Source organism: Pelobates fuscus, chromosome 4 (assembly GCF_036172605.1).
Source record: "Pelobates fuscus isolate aPelFus1 chromosome 4, aPelFus1.pri, whole genome shotgun sequence".
NCBI lineage: Eukaryota > Metazoa > Chordata > Amphibia > Anura > Pelobatidae > Pelobates > Pelobates fuscus.
The window spans coordinates 76,720,469-76,738,657 of record NC_086320.1 but is presented as its reverse complement, the minus strand read 5'-3'; positions in this window follow the sequence as shown (position 1 = coordinate 76,738,657).

The following is an 18,189-nucleotide window of genomic DNA, read 5'->3' as shown; positions in this document are numbered from 1 at the left end:
AAGAGAGTACTTCTCTTGTGTAATAATTTTCCTGGTGTAAAGACTTTAAAGTATCAATAATTTTAGATACTCCAGAAAAGTTCGTCAAAGAAATTCCAAAAATCTGCTGTCGCTCCTACACCAAAAGCAAGATTATAATATTTATTTATCAATTGTACATTATCCTAGCCTTAGTGTCTGATAATCTTTATTTTGAATAATGACAGTAAGCAAATATTTTGCATAACTTTCTTTAATCAACCTCCAATAGCAGCAAAATAAAAACTACCCAATGAACAAAAAGCTAGGGTCTTATAGCCAAACCCCAATAATATCCCTCCTCTGTTTGAGGCTGAAAACAATATATAAACATCATATAAACATAGAAAAATGTACAGTGCAAGTTGAAGAATCAATGAAGACTACAAATGTGCAAACAAAACAGATTCAGAACAATAAGATGAGAGAACCATGATATTAGTGAAGACGAAATCACACTAGAAAGACAAAGAATACACAACGGTAATAACCATCTGGTATCATGAATAAAAGAAAAACATCTATTAACCACCCTTAACATATTAAACAGATGAAGACATATATCCATAGACATAAAGCAAGCAGACAATATACATCACAGTGCAACAATATGGTAATGTCAAATAAGAGAAAAATACAATACAGAAAATCATCCCAATGAAATAAAAAGAAAGTCATTATTAAAATTCATCATTATCAAGGCTAGGATAATCTACAATTATAAGGCAGGACAGGAGGTCCATACATAAGGAGGCAAATATAAAAAAGCAGCATGGGAAATAGGACAAAAAGTACATAAAGTAGATTTCTGGGTCCAGTCCACTGACTATGGAAAATCACCTAAGTTGGCGCAGGCCAAAAAGCCACCAGATGCCGCCGCAGCACGTACTGAATGAGCCCTGACCAACAGAGAAAAACACACAAGAGAGAAAAGCCACCTAATTCACCAGGCTAGAGTAGCCAAAGAAACCGGACAATATGGAGGAGCATAAGAAATAAGAAGCTGCCGAGCCAAACTAGGTCTCAACAAGGCCATTACCGACAAGTAGCATTAAAGATAACAGGCAACACAGATAAAGGCTCATCATGGAAAAACAGGTAGAAGACAGTGGTCATATTAGCCTTCATCCTCCTAGAAATAGAGAAGGAGGCACCTTCTAGAGAAAAAAAATGCATCCACATCCAATGCTTGTATGTACAACATTCAACTAAAAGATACAAGGCACAAACGCATAGTAAACCTGGCTGAGAGCTGGTACAAAGACAATCTCTTATTAGGCCACTGCTTTAAAAAGTTTAAAATAACTTAAATGTCCTAAAATTGAGAATATTTAGGCTTAGGAAGTTGAGACAGATGAGCGTCACAAAGAAAATACAAATACAAAAGCCCTAGAACACTGCACTGCAAGAAAGACGGAGAATATGACAATTCTGATAACAGACTAGCAGCCAAACCATCAAAGTACTTTTTTATTTAGTTACATAACTAGATACGAGTAGATGTGAATATGAATATTGATTGGAGTTTTCCTGATATTCACATTTTTGTAAATGTCCATATATATAATAGAAACATAGAAAAAAACTAACATTACTTTATCCTCTGTAGATAAAATGATAAGAAAAAAAAGCTAATTTAAATTTTTTTATTGACAGGAGAGCACTATCATTAACATTTTAACTTTACATTTGACCTTCACTATATTCTTCCTCTGCCCAGGTACTTCATATCGTACGCATTTAATCTTGATATTAGACAACAGCCTGTTTTGCCTCCAGATGTACTGCACAGAAATAAATCAATAAAGTTCTGCTATACCAAATGTGTCATGAAACAATTCCTTTTTGCTCCTTGGAAGCCAATCTGGTTAATCCATGCTTGGTTAATCCAGACAGCTTAGTGTACATGATATCTAAGTGGTTACAAATCTTCCAACAATAAGTAATATTGACAAAATGCTATGGGAAAAGCTGTCAATTCATATAAAAATTGATTGTGCTGTGTTTTATAGATTTACAAGGTTTCTCTGCTGGAATGGTCCTGTTTAAAGTTTTGGCTGGATAACATAACAAGTTTCTGTCAAAATATTTAACCATTGCTTATGAAAAAAACAACTTTATGCTAGATACAAATGTTGAAATTATTTCTAACTGCATGCTTTAACCCCTTAAGGACCAAACTTCTGGAATTAAAGGGAATCATGACATGTCACACATGTCAGGTGTCCTTAAGGGGTTAAAAGTTATTTTAAAAAATGTTATGAGGATAACAATATATGATTTGGTGACAATTTCTATACAAAGTTAACTATCAATAAAATAGTTAAATATTTCACTTTTGGAAATTATTTGATTTAGTCATTACTTGCAATTGTCACATTATGTCTATTATTATACAGTTAAACAGGCTGTGAAAGTACACTAGAAACGTATAGAAAGTCAATTAAATTGCTCTTCAGTAAGTCCCCGCCAAGTCTCAATAGCACTTTAGCTCAGTTATCATTTGAATTAGCAAAGGGCTTCCTAAATATCCACACCTCCACTGTAATGGGGTTAATGCAGAGCGGAGTGTATACGTTAGGAGCATGAGAACTGACATAATCGATTGACCGAGCTTAGTTTCAGGAGTTGAGTATGATGCAAGTTAAAGCTTACTCTTCATTTTGCTATAATTCTCTAGTAAGGAATTTATTTTTCAACCTCCACTCTGTTTAATCTTATATGAGCAGTGTGAATTGGTTGCAATTGACTTGCCTTCAGTGAATACGCCTCTTGTTAAACTTGGAAATGTATAAGTTAAAAAGAAAAATGAAAGGTTGGTTGTCTAAACACTGTAAAAAGCAAGACACTCTCTGGTCATTTAAAAGATCAGTGGTATTTCCTAAAAATATACACTAAGCTGTAAAAAAAACCTGACATAAATCTTTAAATATATATCTGCAAACAGTGAAACCTATTTGTTGTTTGCAACTATAATACCACCAAAGCTGAAAAATTTCATGTCTGTGAGATCGTCTCTTCCCCTTTTATTTAAATACATAAAATCAATAATTGATTAAACGTCCCCTTTTCCGCCACTTTGTGCATGGGAAATGGGAGAGCCTGTAAATCTTACAAAAAGCCCCTATCCCTTCTTCCACCCCTGATGGTAATAATAAAAATATATGAGGTGTAACCAAAGGCCCAATGAAAGAGAATCTCAAGACTCCATGCTATTTATCTACCTAAAAGTAAAATGTTGTACTTTCCCATCAGAACAGTAGTGAAACACCAGGGGTCACTAATGCCACAAGTGCAAATAGGCCCTCTTCTTCCGAATGTCATAGGGGGCCCCTTGTATTAGCTGGCTGGCCACATTAGGGCCCTCCACATAGGCGGGTAGCAATGTGGTAATGCAAAGTAGGCACCTGCTTACCCAGACCGCAGGTGCCTACTCTGTCGAAATATAGTGTCTGAGGGGGCGGAATCAAGGAATCAGTGAGGGAGCTGTAATCTTCATACACTTCCAGCACAGCTCCCTTACTCACTCCTGGCATCACAGAATGCGAGGTCATTCTGGCCCCAGCTTCATTAAAAAGGCGCACAAGGGAGCAGTGCTGGAAGAGCATGAAGATCACAGAATCACAGCTGCTCCACACTGGACCATATGGAGAGGATCCAGTTCAGCTCTCCCAAAGATGGGAAGGCTGTGTGGCCTTGAAAAAAATATATAAAAAGTATAAATAAAATCACTGTATGAGGTGTGAATGTTTTAATCAGTGAGAGTGTGTATCTGTCAGTGTGTTTGTCACACTGATACTGTGTCTGTCACTGTTTGCATGTGCATGTCAGTGTGTGTCTGTCAATTAGTGTGTGTGTGCATCTGTCAGTGTGTGCTTGTCAGTGTGTGTCTGTCAGTGAGTATTTGTCAGTATATGTGTATCTGAAAGTGAGTGTCTGCCAGTGAGTGTGTGTGTCAGTGTTTGTTTGTTAGTGAGTGAGTGTGTGTTAGTGAGAATGTGTGCCTCTGTCAGTGTGTCTGTCAGTGAGTGTATGCCAGTGTGCATCTGTCAGTGAGAGTCTGTATGTCTGCCAGTGTAAGTATACCTGAGAGTGTGTGTGTGTGTGTGTCTGTCAGTGAGTGTGTGTCAGTTGGTGTCTGTCAGTGAGAATGTGTGTGTCTGTCAGTGAGTGTATGCCAGTGTATGTGTAACAGTAAAAATGTGTCTCTGTCAGTGAGAATATGTGTGTCTTTGTAGTAAAATGCATGTGTGTATGCAAGTATGTATATATGTATCACCTGTTATGTTTTAAATGTATATATGAGTGATATATATATATATATATATATATATATATATATATATATATAGTGTATCCTATTGTAACAATGCAATGTTTTGTGGACCCAGAACATACTTGAAAACAAGAGAAATCTCAATTTATCCATCCTGGTAAAATATTTTATAAATAAATAAATAATCAATGTATATGTGTACATGCATGTACACAGTATTTATGCAGGGGTATGTATGATGGACTAATGTGTGTTACATTAAAGTGTATATAAAATAAGTGTACAGTAAAGAACATTACATTTCGTCTGCACATTGTAGTAGCAGAAATGTTATCAAATATACAGCTTTTCATTTAAAACTCTTTAAAAATATGGTCCTTCCCCTTCTTGTCAATTAAATTCTAAACATTAGACGTGTGCCAGAGGCACACAGGGTCTAAAGTCATAGATTGAGCCGCAAGTAGTTCTCTTGCTCCTTGTCACTATGCTACTCTTCCAGTGACCCTGAAGTCAGCATGTTAGCATCAGCATGGGGGATTGTCATGCTTAGGGAATTGACAACACTCCACACTCACACACAGCCAAACACCATAAACAATCACACTCTGCCAACCTCGCACACATATATATCACACCCAGCCAAGCCACACACAGAATCACGCCCAGCCAACACCTGAAAATTCACACTCATCCCACTCAGGTGTCTGGCTTAGGTGGAGCAAGGAGGAGTAATAAGCACCTCTTCGATTCTGTGATTCCTAGTTGCGCCCCTTTGTAACAGCCTTTATTGAAAATGTCCTTTTCTGTCTTCAAGTTTCTCTCCTTTCTCCTATCTGCTTTCTTCAGCCATAAAAACATGGTCAAAATGAAAGACATCAAATCCCACTGCAACTATCATAAAATTTAAAAAAGATTGTAAAAAAATAAAAAATATATATTTTTTTAAAACACTCTTCTGACAAATAAATTGATTTCAGTGGTATAATCTTTATATTTGTGTTATTCACAAAACTGCATGGTAGCAAATTAAAATAAAAAAATACAAATGGAGGATAAATCAAGTCTAAAACAGCCAAACTGTGACTACAGTTGAGGAATGTTTTCAGATAAACTATTTTAGCTTAACTTTTTAGATTTTGTAGTGAATAAGCCTCATTTTGTATTCTTACACATGTGGGAAGTAACGGGTGATAAGTAAATGGCCCTATCAGTTATTCTGGTAGAGAAGGATTGGGCATTTTCTGGATGTGTTAATAAAGCCAATGGATTGGTCCTTACCTTGTCTATCGTTATCATTAACATAAAAGGTAGGTGCTATTTGTCAGGCACTATATAAATCTCCATAAAGCATCAGGCCTATGCAAACTTATACATGGTTTCCTCAACCATCTATTTATCAGAGATAAAAGAAAATATGACTTTTGTATTTTATACTGAACAGTCTAAATAAATAACCAATTCAAAAAATGGGAAAAAATGGAAATATTATAAAAGTTAATAATGCAAAATAAAACATGAAGTGTGTATAATCTTCCCATGTTTTTATAATTAAACATTGCATTTTAATTGTTTGATTGGGTGTTAATTACTTCGTAAATGTACATCAAACAATCGGCTATATAATAATCAGTCAGGTTGTTTTACAAGTGGCATGCATATATATTTGAGAGAATATGCTTTTAACCCCTTCCCGACTGCGGACGTATCAGGTACGTCTGGCAGAAAACAGTCCATAATGACCTTGGACGTACCTGGTACGTCTGCACCTATTTCTAAAGGCAGTGAATCATGGGGCTTCTGGGGGCGTCCCTAGCATGCCGCATCATAAGGGGCAGGCTGGGGTCATCCAATCACAGCTTGCCCCATTAGCAATTTCATCCCAAGTGTGTTCCCCATTTCTCTGATTAGTGTGGATCTGCCTCCCTCTCTTCACTTGTGTTTTAGTGAGAGAGGGAGAGAGATCTGTGGTTTAGCTAGAGAGATTTAGGTATTTATAGGTAGGGATTTGTAAAATCTTAAGACCCACAGGCTCTTTTCAGAGCCATTAACCCCTGTCTTGCCAGTGATCACTATAATCACTGGCTCTTGCACAGCAGCACGTTTCTGCTGTTTGTGCCTTTTTTTTTAGGGGTTAATTTTTTTGTGATTTTTTTTCTTTTTTGAGACCCAAAAGCTCTTTTCAGAACGATTAACCCCTGTCCTGCCAGTGATCACTATACAGATCACAGGTTCTTGTACAGCATCACTTATTTTGCTGTCTGTTCATTTTTTCAGGGGTTATTTTTTTTTTTTGTGACAGGTCACATGGGTCACGGAAGTCAACCCGCGCTGAGCAGTCATATGACACCCTTGCGCTAGAGTCTGACACATCTATGTCAGACTCTGACCCTGATTTTGACCCTGCCAGGTGCTCAGATACATCATCACTAGATACAGTGTCTACTGCTAGTGATGTATCTGGTGATGTTGTATCTGTGCCTGCTAGTCCCCCTGCCAGAAGGAGACGTGCTGCTCCAGCTGGCAGAACTGCTGAGGAGTGGGTAGTGCCTCATCGCCAGAGGCCAGACATCCCATCCTTTACTGCAAATCCGGGCATTAATTTGGATGTCACAGGATTTAGCCCTCAGCAGTTTATGGAGGTTGTCACGAGCGTGGGCTATAGGCCCAGCCGAGACAGTGGGGAGAGTGTGGAAGTGACAGGGTTAATGACACCAGACCCCTGGTTACCTGTTGCTAGTCCCAGCAACCACTCAATTAACCCCTGCAATCCCTTCTACACTAACCCCCTGGTACACACTTTACTGCCACCACCAAGACTTTTAAACCCGGGCGTCTTAGGTTACCCCACACACAGGAGAATTATAGAATCACAGTTCTACTTTTACTGATCAAACACATATAATTAACCCTTTTTGGTAACGTGTTACCTGCTTTCCTCTGGAGAGTGAAGCTCTTATAGAGAACAGAGACACAAACTGATTAAGTAAATATTTAATCTGACAAAAAAGATTCACAGTGCTGAGTACAAAATACAGAAATAAATGATATACAGATAACAAATTGCAAAACAGTACATAAAATAAAATAGGAGAAAACACAAGAAATTCCTTACATATATTTACCCCATATAGATTTCTTGTGGGAGTCTTAGATGGTATTGATCTCCTAGAAGTTACTGACAAAAGAAAAATGAATACTGACGTCTGGATAGTCCAGCACCCTCATTATATATCTAAACTAGTTATTTCTCAGTGGGCAGACCCCTGGGGGAATCAGAGGGGGTTGGTCTGGCAGTCTATAGCCCACTCTATGAAATTCCTTGTGTCCAGCTCTGGTGATGGCTATCTAGATGTTTTATGGTCTAGGCCTGGTGCAAGATCAAAGACCACAATACATGCCATCCCAAGGTTTACAAAATAACTCTTAACATATATAAACACACATCAAACAAGAACTCATGCTTTTGGCATGACAGAGGTGTTTCTGGGCGATGATGTATTGGGGAACATTGTCGCCCAAACTAATTTATATGCCCATCAATTCCGAGCTACAAATCCGGACTCTTTTTTGGCAAAGCAGCAATGGGCCCCCATCGATGTGCCAGAATTTAAAAGATTCTGGGCATTGACTATGCTGATGGGCATCATAAAGAAGCCCTCCATCCGCTCCTACTGGAGCAGTAGCCCCATCTGCTCTACCCCCATTTACTCCCAATGTATGTCGAGGAAGAGGTATGAAATGATTCTGCATTTCATGCACTTCAGCGACAACAGCCTGTGTCCCCCTATGGAGCATCCCCAGTTTGACAGGCTGCATAAAATCCACCCCCTGATTACCCACTTTGCTGCCAGGTTTGCAGAGGCTTATACACCTGGAAGGAATATATGCGTGGATGAATCCCTGATGAAGTATAAGGGAAGGCTGGGATTCAAGCAGTATGTTCCTTCCAAGCGCTCTAGGTATGGTGTAAAGATGTATAAGCTCTGTGATAGCGAGACTTGGTATACTCAGGCCTTCTGGGTGTACGAGGGAAAGGATAGCCACCTTGACCCTCCAGGTTGCCCAGAACATATGGGAACCAGTGGCAAGATTGTCTGGGACCTGATATTCCACCTGATGAACAAAGGATACCACTTGTATATTGACCATTTTTATACAAGTGTCCCTTTGTTCAAGCTACTGTACTGTTTTGATACAGTAGCTTGTGGCACAATTAAAAAGAACAGCACAGGTTTCCCAGGACAACTTGCATGCACCCGGCTACGAAGGGGGGAGACCTCAGCTCTGCGCCAAGAGGAGCTGTTGGCAGTTAAGTACAGAGACAAGAAGGATGTGTACCTTCTTACCACCATCCACACTGAGGGGACTGTGGAGGTCCCTGTACGTGGCAGAGCTGAGAGAATCAGGAAGCCAGTGTGCATCAAGGCCTATAACCGTCATATGGGTGGGGTTGATCTGGCAGATCAGCTGCTGCAGCCCTACCTAATTATACGAAAGACAAGGGCCTTGTACAAAAAGGTTGCAATCTACCTAATGCAGATTGCAACCCACAATGCTTTCTTGTTGTTCAAAAAAGCAAACCCCGGGACGCAACTGAGATTTTTACAGTTTCAGCTCCAGATCATTTCGGGGATTTTGTACCGTGATGCACCTGCTCCCCGGGCGGTGATGGGAGAGAGCAGAGTTGGGGCTACACATTTTATTTTAAAAATTCCCCCTACTGCGGCAAAGCAGAATCCCCCAAAAAGATGCAGGGTCTGTTCTAAGAGGGGGCAGAGAAAAGATAGTGTATATTACTGTCCTGATTGCCCTGGCAGCCTGGACTCTGCATTGGCGACTGCTTCAAATGATACCACACGCTGGTCCATTTTTAATTTATTTTTTAACATTTTCCGTTCAGTTATTTTTTTTTGGGGGGGGGGGGGGGGCGGTTTGTTACATTTACCCCGTGCATTGGGGGCATGGCTGTCCTTAGGAGGCCTTGCAGAAAAAACCCTGGGGTGTTTTCTTGCAATAACCAACAACTGCTCTCCTAAATCACATACAAAAAGCAGTGTGCGTGTGTAAAATTGGGGATTGAACAGTTACCTCCACACACGTTCTTCAACTTTTATTATTTTTTGTCTGGCTAAAAAAAAGTTGCATCAGAGCACTCCACATGCAATACCTTGGGGTGTCTACGTTTCAAGTATGTACCCTTTTGTGGCGATATATAAAACTGGGGTATGTGATACGCCCCAAGCTAAAGATAGGCCTATCAAAAGAAATACTCTCAATTTCAGCTCAAATTGCAAGTCATAAAATTGTAACCGTACCTTCCCAAAATCCTGGCAAACCTATGCATGGGGGCTATGGGTGTCCTAAGGAGGCCTTGCAGAAAACAACCTGGGGTGTTTTCTTGCAATAACCAACGGGCTCTCCTAAATCACAGTCAAAAAGTGGTGTGCGTGTGTAAAATTGAGGAATGAACAGTTACCTCCACACACGTTCTTCAACTACTGTGGGGTGTCAACTTTTCAAATATATGCACGCTCATGGCAAGAAAATACATTGGGATATCTGATAAGGCCCCCAAAAGGAAGATAGGCAAACGAGATATGTAAAATGTGAAAAACGCATATCAGACATTTTGCTTTGCACCCTCCAGTGAACCCGACAAACGTATGCATGGGTGTTATCGCTGTACTCAGGAGATGATGCCGAGTACATATTGGGGTGTCCTTTGGCAGTAACACCTAACAGGAGCTTAGAATCTATGCCCAAAGTAGAATGTGTGAGAGAAAAATAACACCACAAAAACTTTGACAGAGACTGGTGGTAGAATTAGTGCATGCAAAGTGTTGAAATGCCACCATGTGAAATGCCCTAGGGTGTGTACTTTTCAAAAACATACAGTTTGACGGAGGTGAATTACATTGGCCGGCTTCAGACATGTTCCAACTGGGACATGGGTGCATGATGGCCAGCTGTGTTTTTTATTTTTTCATCATATTTTACTTTTTTTATTCTAGTAAATTATATGATATGATGAAAATAATGGTATCTTTAGAATGAACATGTAATAGCGAGAAAAATGGTATATAATATGTATGGGTACAGTAAATGTGTAAGAGGCAAATTACATCTAAATACAACCACTGCAGAAATGTTAAAAGAGCCCTGGTCCTTAACGGTAATAAAATTGAAAAATGGCCTGGTCACTAAGGGGTTACAGATTTTGGGGATGTGGCTTATTGACTAGATACTTTAAAATGCATAATATTTTATTTTTTACAAATAAAGCTTTGGAGTGTAAAGGCAATGTGCATATTATAATATTTGTTATAGGTTATATAATGGAAGCAGCAGATTTTATTTTGGTGTTATAGCTATCCTTATTGATCTCCAAAGAATGTATTAAAATGGGAAGACCTGCTGATGGCTAGACATATTGTTCAGATTTGATAGGGTAAAGCTTGTTCAGTCCTCTCTAGGTAGACTTTTATTGTTTCATTGGTGCCCCGTGGGGAAAGAGCTAAACGTTATATTTTGCACTCTACAATGATAACATCTTGATACATTCATGTGGAAGTTTGGAAGAAATAACAATGGTAAACACAAAAAATGAAAGCAAAGGTATAAATGTATAAAGCATAGCATTTCATTAAACTCAGCACTTAATAAAAAAAAATGTGTAGTATTGATAAATGCTGTTTTCAAATATAACAGTGAAAAATTATTATAATAATTAAATAATAATATTAAAATAACAAGAAAACTAAAAAAAATGCCTTGCCAATTAACCACTAACTATTGTTCTATGTTCATAGTTTAGATTTTTTGAATATATTTAACAGAAGGTGTTACTTAAATAAAAAAAAAAAAATCGAGGCTTGTAGCATCTGTGCATCTTGTTATTCACCATATTGCTTCCAGACAGTAGTTATCTCTTACAATAACTTAATTAAACTACTTATTAAAGCCCTTTAATTTGTTAATGATAAAATCTTGATTAGTTAGTTTTCCTGCTAGGTGACCTTCTAATTTAAAAGAAAATTAATTTCTAAATGCTGAAAATTTGCCTATGGCATAGATTTTCGCAGTTCGTATACGGTTTGGAATACTCAAAGGGATATAATTGAGTCTAATTAGTTTGAGTGCAAATGAATTTTTATTTCATATAAAATAATGTCATTGATGAGCCATGGCATTGAGCTTAAAAAGCATTCAGATTGACAGTGTGGGCCTAAAGTCGGTGGGAAAATCACAAGCTAATTCATTGATTGCCCCTTGGAAATTTCTGTTGTTAATTGTTAGGTAATTAACATAGAGCTACAATTATATTGGCCTTAGGGGGTGATTAATGTTTCAACATGTCAAATTAGCACTGACTGGAATCTAAAAGATTTTCTTTACACTTGGTTTACAGACAGATGGCATATTGTGAATAGTAAATTGCTGGATTTTAAATACATTTTTGAAAGGTTTAAAAGGGAGTAACTTTTTGAATTACTAATGTCTATTTTTTATTGTTAATTATAGGCTTGTGGTGCATTTTCATTGTTATTATATAAGATGGAAACACAATACATTATGCTGAAATGTAAAATGCTTTAATTGTCAATCACCATCTTTATAATAATAATTGCAATAATGACTATTAATGGCTAGGTTTTTCTGACGTGAAATAATTATGCTCACATATAATCAATATTAATAAATGAAAATGTTCAATTGGCATTTGCAAATAAATGGGGTTAGGTGGAACTGGTAATGAGAAAATGAAGAGAGATTCATGGAACATAGAATTCTAAGGGGAAATTACTGCATAGAAGAACAGACCAACATGTGTATGGGATGATGTATGTTACAGGAATGTACAAGGATGTTGGTAAAGTGGTCAGATAAAAAGAGCACAGAGGATGGAGAGATGATGGCAAATTAGGAACACATAAAAAATGGTGAGAAATGGAAAGAGTTGGCATTACCTGGTATTGCAAAATGTGAAATTTATGGATAAATATATAATGGAAAAAAATAAAGCTGAATAAAGAATACACGGAATTATATATTATCTGGAGACAAGAGTATGAGAAGCATTCAGGAAATACTGTCCTATCCAACATTGTTATGTTAGTCTTACTGAATAAGTGTCAGTTTTCAGTGCAAATTTGGGATTGATATTGTGTTGACTGGGGCATTTCAATGTATGTCCATGAAATGGTTTCCACTTTGTGTTAATTTCGGAGAAATTCTAAGAGAATGAGGTTTCATCCCTTTCATATATTATTTACGTGAAGTCTTTCATACAAGCCACTAGAGGAAAGGAAGAGCTATGTAGCCTGACAGTTTGCTGAGATGATTAGTGGCTTTTGTCAACAGCATTTTTTATAACCCTTATTCAACTCTTGGCTTCTCTACACATACTTAAGTAGACACATCATCTGTATCATTGAAGTCTTTTGAAAATTAAACTAAACAATGTTATTTACTAAGGAAACTATGACTTGCTCATGTAGGAGAAGTACATAATGTCATGGATGGGGAAGGTGGACCCTTTTGGGGATGAAATTGTTTCTTAGATCCCTTTCCCTGCCATTACCATTTCAGTAGTGATATTTTAAAAATAATAATTCTATACCAGATTGAATAATTCATATGGCGTGGAAGAAAACTAGAAAGCAGTGTTGATTTAGCTACAAAATGTGGTACCTGAGTCACCCACATTTTGGTTTTACAAAGTACTACAATGAAGCTCAATTTTAACACGTGCAACAATAAAACATAGATATATGACATAATTATTAACAACTTGATCATTCTGGATTTCCCCAAATTCTTTAAATGTTTACCTCTACTGTTTCTTTCTGCAGAAATATTGATCTAACTTGACCTATTTTTTGCTTAGTGGGGCATACTTCCTAAAAAAATATAATCTGAAAAATAATCATTGACCCATTACTTTATATTTATATTATTCTGTCTTACAATAGCAGTCTTTTTTTATTTTTTTTTATTTATAACCATCATCCAATACGTACAGTGACAAAAACATCAGATTAGCATATACCATACATATCTGCACAAATTATGTATACAGTGGTAGGTTATACAGGTCGGTACAGTATAATTGCAAGTGTCAATCCCTTTTATCCATAATGCAATATGGTATCTACATTCCTGTGGGATATTGTTGGATTTTAATATTATAGAAAAAAAACAATCGGGGGGGGGGGGGGTGGAAGAGTCACAAAGGGGGCATTGGTTTCTACCTAATATTCTCCCTTGAGGGGCATGCATCCCTGAACAGCTAGTACATACACACTGCACGGGTGTAACCGTGACTCAGGAGTGAGCTGGGTCAATGTACCTCCTTCACCAGTGGCCAGCCTCACCCCAGCGACCACCATTGGTGTCAACACACTGACGCTCCTTTATGGGCAAGATGCAGTGACCTTGGACCTGTGGCCCCTGGAAAGAGGTCACCGCCAGCGCAACTGCTGAGGAAGGCCCACCAACCACCCAAGGTTTCAAAGTTGGGTCCTTGTTAGGGACGAGAGGAATGCCAGGGTTCCCATACCTAGTAAAATGATGGGAGGGAGTTGTGTAGTGTTGCTGTTAGTTGGTCCATTAAATTATTTTCCTCTATTTTTGCCCTCACCTCTCTAAGAGATGGAGGGTAGGTTTTAAGCATACTTCCGAAATAGAGCAGATCTCTCTGTGCATATGTCAGAGATCAGCCCCTTCCTATGTGTGCCTCGGTGGCAGAGTTTCAAAGAGAGTGGGTCGTGCACTATTCGTTCCAGTTACCTCCGTCCGTTGGGCATAGTATCTAATTTGTAAATATTGGAAGTAGTCATGATTGTTTAGTTGAGCTTGTTGTTTCAATGTGTCAAAAGTCACTATTTTGTCTCCTTCCCACAACTGATAGTACCTTTGTAGTACAGCGTCTTCTAAGTTTTCAGATCCTTGGGGTGTCATCCCCTGGATTTGGAAATATCGGAGTCAATGGAGAGGGGTCAAAAATGAGGCAATATTTATATCTGATGTTATCCTAGACCACTAGGGACGCGAGGATGTCTGGGCACTCGGTTCTGATTAGTGCCCGTTGGGGCTTAACAAGCCACATGTAGAACATAGGGAGATCTGAGCCCATATTTTGGCTCTACTTCTACCCATCATCTTTCTCCTGGTGTGGCATGCCACATAACCATCTGTGCAAGCTGGGCTGCATAATAAAACATAAGGAGGTTTGGCAGGCTCAGTTCCTCCCTCGTCTGTACAGCATGTTTCTCTCTAATCTATGTCTTTTGTCGTTCCAGACGAAAAAGTCTATGTGTTTCTGTGTAGTTTCAAGCTCATACTTGGTAAGTAGTATGAGAAGGGCCAGAAACCGAAAAAAGTAGCAGGGGAGGATGTTTATTTTTATGCCATGTATGCGTCCTACCAGGAGATCGATATGGACCCCCAGGCCTCCAGTTCCCTCTTTATTTTTTTAAACAGTGACTGATAGTTGGCTGTGTACAGAGCCTGCCTTCCTTTAGGGACCATGATTCCCAGGTAACTTAGTGATTCTGTAAAGCATAGCTGCGTTGTGGAGATGTTTGTCTCCTTGTCTGCGGCCAACAGGTGCACCGGCATGGCGCTTGGCTTGTCTATGTTGACCATATAGCCAGATACCTGGCCATATTCCTTAGTCACCCCAACAAGAGGGGGCAGAGATGCCAGCTGGTCTGTAATCATAAGCATTATGTCATTGGCATATGCCTCTACCTTGAATTCTTCCGTTCTGATGATTATCCCCCGCACCTATTGAGCTTCACTTGTCCGCTGCAAAAATGGTTCCAATGATATGGCGAACAACAGGGGCGATAGCGGGCACCCTATTATGGTTCCGTTACTTATAGGGAAGGTTTGTCTGCTGCCCCCAGGAAGCACCAACTGCGCCCACAAATCCCTGTAGAAGACCACCACGGTCCCCCAAAATGAGGCTGGGAAGTCCAAGTGCTCCAGGAGTTTGAACAAACATGTCCACTCGACCCTGTTGAACGCCTACTCCACATCCAATGAGAGGAGCAGAGAAGGCGTCCGAGAGCTGCCCATATACCACACGAGATTCAACACCCGTTGTGTATTTTCGAACATTTGGCGTTCCGGTAAAAAAAAGACCTGATCTGGGTGGATCAGTGTTTGCTATAATGTTTTTAGCCTAGTGGACAGTACCTTGTTCAGGATTTTAGTGTCCGTGCTGATCAGTGAAATCAGCCTGTAGCTGAATTTGCGTCCAAGTGTCAGTCTCGCTTGTTACATTAGAGCTGGCAGGTTTACCAATTGTAGGAAGTGCTGTAACTTTCTATTGTAGTAAGTGTCATCTAATGAGTCGGCCGAGTAGTGGTTGTATAAGGAGTGATAAAAGCTTGTAAAGAGTTTCCCAATCTCATTTGGTAAAATGACTACAACCCTCTCCGGGTGTTGCAGGGCTAAAATTGGCCTTATGCGGGTCTGTGGGCGAAGTGTTCTCACTACAAAAGTGTCCATTCGGTTAGCGTTTTCAAAGTAAAATCTTCGTGACCAGGTCATGTCTCGGGCTACTCCATCCAGAAGGGCCCCTTTTGGTTAAGAACTAATCCCTCTCAATGCCTCCAGAGACTCAGTGTCTGGAGCAGACTTGTGACGTTACAATAGCAGGTAATCAGGCCAAACGTAAGATGCCAGAGATACTGATCTATTAAAAGTGAAACAAAAGGAAAGAAAATCAGACATATCTAGGCAGAATAAGGGCTATAGTCAGTAGAGTCAAAACAGCTAAACTAAAGGAGAGTCATAATATAAATAACACATCTGGGAGTCATCCTCGACTCCAGGTTGACACTGAAGCCCCAGATTAATCAGGTGGTAAGTTCTTGCCACTACCACCTGAAACTTCTGAGGTCTACTTTTCGATTCATTGCCCCCTCCGATCAAATCTCGGTGGTCAACGCCATCATCGGTAGTCGATTGGACTACTGCAATGCTCTGTACCTTGGACTGCCCCAGAACATCATACACAAGCTCCAATTGATACAGAATGCAGCTGCAAGGCTACTTACGGGTGTGGCCCGCAATGACCATATCACTCCATCATTAAGAGCCTTGCACTGGCTGCCCGTTCGTGAACGGGTTCTGTTTAAAACTGGTTGTTTGGTATACAAGGCTATCCATGGCATGGGACCAGACTATCTGAAGGATAAATTCACACGCTATGCTCCCAGTCGATCCTTGAGATCGGCTGATTTGGACTTATTGAAGATTCCAAATTTCAAAAAGAAAAAGTGCGGAGGGAGGACGAGTGATGTTCAGGGAGCGCAACTTTGGAACTCCCTGCCCCTGACATTAAGACTTGAGAATGATCTACTGAAGTTCCGCCGGAGCTTAAAAACAGTCTTATTTGCTCAGGCGTACGGGATTACATGAAAATTTTAACCCTGGTTTAAATGCACTTGATTTTAATGCTGTTGTTTGCTGGATATTGTTTTATCTGTTTTTATTGCTGGTATGCGCATCGAGACCCTATGGGTAACAAGACTGCGTTTCTTAAGAATTTTTAATAAATAAATAAATAAATAATAAATAAATGACTGTCAATTAACTGCAGTTATTATCCCACATGTAAGACCCCGGAAAGCCACTGATATTATTGGCACCCTCAGAAACGCATTGGATCCTATATGTTCGAAATGAGTCCTAGAGAGTCCCCTTATTCAGCCAGCTCAGCCGATGCCCACGAGGGCATGCTGGAGTTCTATCCCCGTGTGTAGCACCAGACTCTGGAGATGGATGCCAATGAGCAGTAGCTGTCGGCTGCGATCCTGAATTCGAGCTTCCCCCAGAGGTTAAGAAATAGCACGTCCAGCCGGGTGAGTATATCGCCGGAATCATCGCTGGTAGGTGGGGGCCATGTGGCATCTGTCATATTAGGTAGGCCCCGGGTGCAGCAGGATGTGCTTGTTGTCTGGACTTTAACTGCTGGGGTTGGGCATCTGCCCAGGTGGGGACTGGGATCCCACCTGCCGGTCCAAGGAAGGGGGGAGGACAGAGCACTTGCACAGAATAAGCAGCCCCATCTGACACGCACCAGGCTGCATTTGCCATAATGGGACCAACATATTCTCTTTGAGTCGCCGACCTCCTCCCTGCGTTGCAGGTAAATCAGGTGGCATGGACTTTGTAAAAGTTTGACCCAGATCGGGCATTAGTAGGCTCAAAGTTGCCAAATTTAACAGGCATGTGGAGGAACTCATCTGAGATGTGTCTAGGCTCCATGATAGTCGGGCCCCGCCCTTCAATAGCAGCCTTTTAATACATTATTTTCCATATTCTATTTGGTCCTCCAATATATTCTAAATTTAAATGGATAAAATAAAGTTGCAGAAAATTATTCTTGTTAATCCACTGACAAAAGTCTTGTAAAACTCCAACACTGCTACCACATAATTTCTTTTTGACTGAATATGAACCTCGTGACCTGCATTCTATACTCCTGCCAAACCATTCCAATGTCTATCCTGTCTTATTCCTACCTTTTATTTGGAGTAGCAGAGGTGTGAGGTTCAAAATGCTTAGCTTTCTCTCCCCTTAGGAAACAGGTAGGGTATTTCTCCTGGAAGCAAATAAACAATATAGTATAGTATAGTATAGTATAGTATAGTATAGTATAGTATGGTATATATTATAGTATATAGTAAAGAGTATAGGAAGCTCCAAAAAAAAAATTAAAACCACAAAAAGATATAAAAATGGACAATGAATAATACTGGACTGTGAAAATAAAACAGAATATTTTTTTTATATATCTAAAATGTTAAAAGGTTAAAAGTATAGTAGTAAAAAATTATTTATTTTCTTAACTGTTCATGTTGTGTTTTTTTGTTGTGGCT